Genomic DNA, 7,596 nt, shown 5'->3' on the forward strand with positions numbered 1-7,596 from the left:
AAAAGTTTAAAATACCTGGTTTTGTTTTTTTTAAAATGCCAGGTTTCTTCTCTGCAGTTCTGAGTATGTCCTCAGAACCAGCTGAGGTGTCACAGAAGAGGACAGTTCCTTCAGAATTTGGCAGTAAGTGCACAGGATTTTTCTAGACACATTCCATATTAGATGTTAGGTGCTTCAGACAATGATTCATAAAGCTGCCTCCCTTCATTAATCCCTCCCTGAAAATCCTTAGGCTGATCATGCCTAGAGACAGTTCTTTTGCAATGTTTTGATGCTTGTACTGCTAGGAGTTTGTGACTGAATTGCAAACAGAATAGATCAGACAATGTGTAGCCTTAAGATGCCTGTAAAAATCACAGGTTGTGGAGAACTTCAAATTGGTTCAGTTGTTTATTCATTTTTAATGGGGTAAAGTAGAGGATTTCCACAACAATAAGACCAGGCATGGAAATAACCTGTGTTCCCTTATTCCCCAAACTTCAGAGACAGTGGGGCTCTGAAATGAACATAAAGCATTCTGAAATAATGAGAAGAAAAATCACGTTATTTTTCTTTTCTGAAAATGTTATTCCCAAGTGAGGGATAAAAGTATCATTAAATAACTCATACAGACTACCCCCAAATTTCATACCTTTTCTTAAATCTTTGTGCAAAACATGCTGCATTTGGAACCTCTGAATAACCACTAAAGCTTCCTAAAGTTTTCAAATTTTCTGTCTAGATATTTGCTTATCTTCTCTCTCACACATGCTTTTAATGTCTGAATACTTAAAATTCAGGCATGCTTTCCACCTCTCCTCATTTACCTCCAACAGCTTAACCTGCAATTTATTGTGAGGATTGCACCTACAAGTAAAACAGGATCAGACCTTAATTTGATCTGCTATTTATCCGTTGTGTTAATTGTAGCCACAGGGTTGTATTAAGAAAGTCAAAAAGTACCACTTGTAACTACAGAGTGGCTCTCACCTTATAAATGGAAAAACACTCGTTTTCTAGAAAAAAATCGAAAAAAAGTGGTTGTGAGCTAAATGAAGAAGGCAGAAGGGTTTCTGTTTTTCCATTTTTAATGTAATTAATAGAATATTGGCACCCAAAATGTAGCTGTCTGGGTGCAAGCCTGCTCCTGGCTTTTACTGCTGCTGGTGGGAACAGATGTGCAATTTCTCACATTTTTGTTTGTTTGTTTTGTTTTAAGCTGCAAATGGGGTTCTTGTTAGGCTAATGGATCTTGGGATTTTTACTTCATGTTAATCAGGAATTTCATCTGCTTGTATTTCTGAATGATGGATTCTTCTTATGCTCCAGGGTTTTGGGTTTATTTTTCCAAGAAAGAAGACAATAATTTACAGTATGAATGATTGAAAGATTGAAAGCTTGCTAAGAGAAATTCTAGTCCTATCAAGCCACCACAGTGGTAAATTCCTGGTGCCCAGAAAGGTTTTGACTGAGAAATCTGTGTTGTCTTTCATAATGTCCACTAAAAATAGGGCACCAAGCCTGAGAATAGTAAATTAAAGGGCAAAATCCCACCTTAAATATCTTTCAGGGCAGACATGAAAATAGAGGTATATAAATTTTATATTTAGAAGTTATAGGTTTAGAACTACCTAATAGGTTTAGAAGTACCTAATTCTCTTAGGCTCCTTTGAAAGTCTTAGCCTTAAGATGCTTGAAGTTTTTGGAAAATGAACAATAAACACTTTCAGGTCTCAGCTTTGGGGAGCAGTTTTCCTCTGCTGGAAATGTTTCTGCTTCCTCTCACTGAGAACAAAACTCCCTTGCATGCTGAAGTCCAGGACTCTCTGTGAGATCTGTGGTAGAGCTCCTGGAGGAGAATATTGGCCCAAAATGATGATCTGAACAAGCTGAATGCTTTGTGAATGTGTTTGCTGCTGGGCAGCACCTTTCACCTGTTTATTTTCTCTCTTTTGCTCTGGGTGAGTTTTGACAATGCTACAGGGGCAAGATATGTACAGCCTAGAGAGACATGAGTACAGCCAGATTTCCTTGTGTCAGTGCCATGGGATGGCAGTTTTCCTGGCGTTGCAGCATCCATTAAGGAGAAAAAGGGCTGAGAGGGGTTAGGGTGGTAAAATTGGAGGTTATCTCCATTTGCCTGCTTTGGTTTGTGTGATGTAAATACATTTGATGCTTGATATAATTATGACCTCCATAGCATGTCTTGTGCAAAATCAGTATCTCTCAAAGGTCTCTGATGACATTTCAAAGGAATTTTCCTGAGAGTAGAAGTTCTGTTCCTCAAGTATTATTTGATATTTTCTTAAACTGAGAAATAAGTGGAGAAGAGGGTTGCGGCTGCCATTAGCTCTCACACCAAACTGGGTAAAGATATCCCTAAAGAAAATGCAGTTCCAGCCCTCTGCTGTCAAAGGACAGATGTTAATGGCCATTTTAAATAACACTGACTTTCCATGCCCCCTTCCTGCTGGCCAAAAAAGGCCCTGACATCAAGGATGTGCTATGTCTAGCACTTGTTTTTGAACCCAAGTGCTGAGAAGCCTGTCTGGCACTGCATTATATAATGTGCCATTCCAGACTACAGGCCACACAATGTGCATGTTGTACTAAAGGCCCCTGAAAGGGTCTGTGTGGGTTTCCCTTTTAAATATCACCTGCAGGTAGAGGCTGTTTCTGGAGCCATGCTTGGTGTCGGGGGCTGCACAATGCCAGGCTGTTCATGGCACTGACAGGGTCACCCCTGCTGCCCTGCCTGTGCCTCAGCTGGGACTTGATCAGACATCACAAGGGGATTTTTGGCAAGGGTGTAACAGCAGAAATCTGAGGAAAGCTTGTGTTTTGGAGACTTAGCTTTATTGTGGGCTCTGACTGTACTTTACCTGCCTTTTTTGGACCTCGTTCTCTCTCTGCATTTACCTAACAACAATTAAAACTTTTGTGATGTCCTGTATTCTGACTCAATGGGATGAGGGAGTCTCCATCTGCTGTTGTTCATATTTCGAATTTATGGTCAAATTGCCATAAAATTACAGGGTGCTAATCAATTGAGTGACAATTAAGAGACGTGACTACAAAGAGGAGAGAGACAAAAATTAATGGTTATTTCTTAACTCTACTCTTTTGCATTCTGTTTAGCTGGATGGTTTGACTCAGAATGATGGGGTTTTTTAATGTTTATAGCCCAAAGGTGTGTTTTTGTTTTGGTTTGTTTGTTTTTGGTTTTTTTTTAAACTTTTATTTTAATTATTCCTTAAGAAAGAAAATTGGCTCCTTATGTTCCATACATTAAGTTTCCTTAACATTTTTTTTCAACTTGCATAAAATTATAGATCTCTGGAGAGAATGAAGTACCACAATATAATACCGCACCCAAACTCTTTATTTCTCCCCTCTGCTGCCAAACCTTCAAAAATCACAACATGGCATTAATACATTTATGGGTACTGCTTTTCCATGTTTGCTACAAGGTAAAAATATAATGAGTGCCCAGGCATAAAAATATGTGATGTCAGTTTGTGGGGGATAAATACAATTTTGGGGAATAAAGCCTTGAATCTGCTGCCCACAAAGAGTCAGAGAGGAGCAGAGATTGGGTGTGAGGACTAATTTTAACAGTGCCATCCCGTGTGAGGCTAAGGAACTACACTGCAGGTTCTAGAGAGTGAGCCAGCACCCTTGAGAAAACTGAAAAGGTGACATCAAATTTTAGAGTAGAAGCAGATTTTTTGAGGGTAGTAACATAAACCAAAGGGCAGGAAAAGGTATTATTCCCAGTTCATAACTCAGTAGTATAAACTTGGGGCATCACGCTGTGTTTGGATATATGAGTCTTTCAAACCAATGAGAAAGAACATCAGGTTTGTGGACTATTGGGGGCTTTTCATTGTTGGCTTGATTTGCATCATTAAAGCAAAATGCCTTTTCTGAGTGCCAGTTGTGGAGCAGACTGTGAAAAGAAGATTCTCCTGTCAAGCTGTTCCCAAGGAAGTGACAGTGGAGTTTGTCTCCAGCTGCATATCTGAGAGGAGGTGCTTAGCTATTAAAACAATGTTTTAATGGCTACAAACAATGTTGTGTTGGTGGCTCGGCAGGACACATACCAGTTCTACTCTGAATAAGTCATTTAGTCTGTTCTTGCACCCTCCAACTACTTTATTCAAACAGGTTTTACCATTCCTACTTAATTTTTTTCTTTCTAAATTTTCCTTCTTTCAAGTTCTCTATCTATCCATCCCTGATAACCTCTCATATCCTTAATAATCTCTTGCTGGTAGTTCTGAGTTCCATAGTCTCACTTATTTTCTCTCCTCCAGGGTTTTGCCTTTTCTTGTTGTGTCTGTTCTGGTTTTGTCTTCTCATTTTTACCTTCCAGTATTTCCTCTCTCCACCTTCATTTTGCATGGGCTGTATATCAGGTCAGCTAGCTGGGTGTGTATGTGGAACATTTGAGAAAGGGAGAATAAGGTAGAGGAGGGTGAGGAAAAGAAGTCTGTGGGTAGTTGGTTAAAGAGGGACTTGTGTTTCCAGTACCTATGGGGGGGGGGGGGGGGGGGGGAAGGGGAAAGAAAAAAAAAATACAAATAAGGATGGGGGAAGTAAAATATTGAGAACATTTCTGGTGAGCTCCTGTTCACTCTGAACCCTGTCAGCAGGGGATCCAGCTACAATAACAATAAATTATTAGTTCCCTGGTTTTTTATCTGTACATTATGACACCATTTTTACAGGTAAATCTGTTGTGGCTTCACCCTTCTCCCTCCTTTCTCACTAAACAATTTGTAGAAGGAATGGGTTACCAATATTTAAAAAGCCACTTAGAAAGCCTTTTTATTTTTTTCTCTCTTTTCATCAACTTTCTCCATGCCAGCATGTGCAGTAAGCTCCTGTGCCTGAGTTTGCACCAAACCCACATTTTGAACCAGGCTGTGCATAATAGGAGCCTCTGTTAGTTCCCACCAACTGAAGCTCCCAGCAGTGGATGGAAAATCAGACATCCAGCACTGCACAATAAATCTTATTGTAATTCACTCACTTAGCATCACCACGAACAGGCCTTGAAAAATGTGTCGTGTGTGCTTGAAATCATACTTGTGCTCCTGCCATTAAAGAGCAGGGAAAAAAAAAAAGACCTTGTAAAAAAGTTTCATTTACTTTTTTGTTATAAAATACTTTTTACTGGTGCCAGCTGGAAGGAAAATGACCCAGTTAGATCTCAAAATTATGATGTAGCTTTAAGTGCTATGTTTAGATTAACTGCCAAAATGTTAGTATAAAGTGGTAGGTGTTTGTGCTGCAGATAATAACTAATGTACTGTTGGTCAAGATAGGCCACTGTTCTGTTATTATTGTATGGATCTTATGACTAAACATTGGAGCAAGCCTAGTGGAACAACAATATTTTACTGTGCTTGGAATACTAGCTTGTCAGAACTTAATTGGGGTGCCAAAAATCTAATGAATCAGATAGGGAAGATGTCTTTTTTTTTTTTTTTTTCTTTCCTGTCTGCTGATAGTTCTGATTTGTATTCCTTTTTCTAAAGCAAATTGTATTTCTCTCATGTATTTCCTGGCAAGTGCTGTCTCAATACAATCAGATCTCTCTGATTGTCAAATTATTATGGTCTTCAGAAGACAGTGAAAACATCTTTGGTTTCTTTTTTTTTTTCCCTTTGCTTGTAAGACTGGGTTAAATGTGTTGTATATTTTAAAGGACCTGGCATACAAGGAAAAATCAAGGTTAAAAGCACTTCAGAACTCAAGTTGTGCTGATGTGTATGACCTTTGGGCCCAGAATTAGCTATTTTTACTCTGTTGATATAAAACATTAACCTCAGTCAAATGCTTCTTGCAAGAAATGAAAACAAAACTGTGATGTTTAAATACACAATCTAGATGTACCTACACCAGTTGCCATGAAAAAGTCAACATTTGCTAACAGACACCACATGGTGGATTCTGTGGTACTGCAGCTTTTCCCTTGAAAAGGGAGGGAACTACCTGTGGCAGAGGAAATATCTGAAAAATCTTGAATCTGCATGAGCTCCTAACCAAGCTTCTGTTGTCATCAGCCCTTGTTTCTCACTTTCCAGCTTCCTTCTCTCCCCTGCTCTGCTGTATCCAGGCAATTATCATGGTTAGGTGATGTTCAGTAATGTTGGCTACTTGTCTTCTTGTCCCTGCTGGTGACTCCTGTGTGTCTGCTGCCAGGAAAGGTTTGGTAAATTATACCAGATGTTGTATTGGACTTTTTAATGTGTGTTTGGGTTTTTGTTTGTTTGTTTGTAGTTTGGGCTTGTTTGGTTGGTTGGTTTTTAATGAAGGAGAGAATACATCTACACTTGTAGATGTTTCTTGGTTTAGTTCTGCCTCAGAACTGAGCTGATCCCAGTGCTGTGTTTGGCTCATTTCCACAGCTGATAGGAATTTTAAATACCACTTGGGCCTATTTTCAGAAAAAGGGTGTTCACTATAACCTCTAACTCTTGGTTAGTCCTGGCCTAGGGGATGGCAATGCCATCTACACATTGCTTACAGAGGCAGCAGATTCCCAGGGAATGTGCAAAGAGCATCTTGCTGAAATTTGCTGTTTTCCAAAGCTTCATCTTGGACACTGGATTAAAAGAAAGGATATTGCCAAACACTGTACCCAAGATAAGTTTTATATTCAGAATATGCACTAAGCAAGATTAACTTTCAAATTTTTTTCCTGTTATCTATGTAAAATCTAGTAAAAAATTTCTGCATCTATGGTAAAAAATAGAGAGATATGATTGATAGGTTAATATTTATGCTTTATTTCAAAAGAATTTAATAATATACTTTCTGGTTTAGGTCTGTCACTTCAGGAATGGATAGGGAACAACTGGTGATGTTTCAAATAGGGGAAGTAGTGGGCTTCAAATAATGCTATTATATTGATCTTTTTACAGTAATGCCTTCCCTTCCATTTAGAATGACCAAGATTTATTCAAACTCCTCTGTCTGCCAAATTAAAAGAACAGTAGAACTCTTCACTGAGTTGTATTACTATGAACAGGGCATGGTGTAGAATGAGTATGATTAAAAATACAGGTTAAAACTTCACATCTGTAGTTGTAGCTGCTAAGACAGCTGTTCTGTTTATTACTTTGCTTTGTTAGAGCAATAACATTTTTAAACTAAGTTTTGAGTCTTCTGAGCTGGGAATGCTGTAGACAGTAGTGTTTTGAGTTTAGTAAGAACGTGTATCTAATGAATTTTCTTCTCTACTCAATCTAATGTTAAATACACTTGAAGGCTTATTGCAAGTTATCCTTCTGGAACTCCTAGAAGGAAAATGTAGCATCTCAGCCTTTATTGTACCAGGAAGGGATCAGTAGAACAGTTTAGGAAGTGAAAACGCCATTTATTTTAATTTGCTACTCCAATTAGAACATTCAATAAGAAAATAATTTCAATTAAAATATGGATACTAATAATACGACATTGCTCTTTTTCTAACTAAGATGTCTAAAATAGACAACGCTTTGGAAATACAGAGGTTTTTAATTTTTTGCATTTATGTCCAGCAATGAACAACAGGGACAGTACCACCAGCTGGCACAGGGACTGCATGGTTAAAGTGAAATTCTGTGA

Source organism: Erithacus rubecula (assembly GCF_903797595.1).
Source record: "Erithacus rubecula genome assembly, chromosome: 6".
Classification (NCBI taxonomy): Eukaryota; Metazoa; Chordata; class Aves; order Passeriformes; family Muscicapidae; genus Erithacus; species Erithacus rubecula.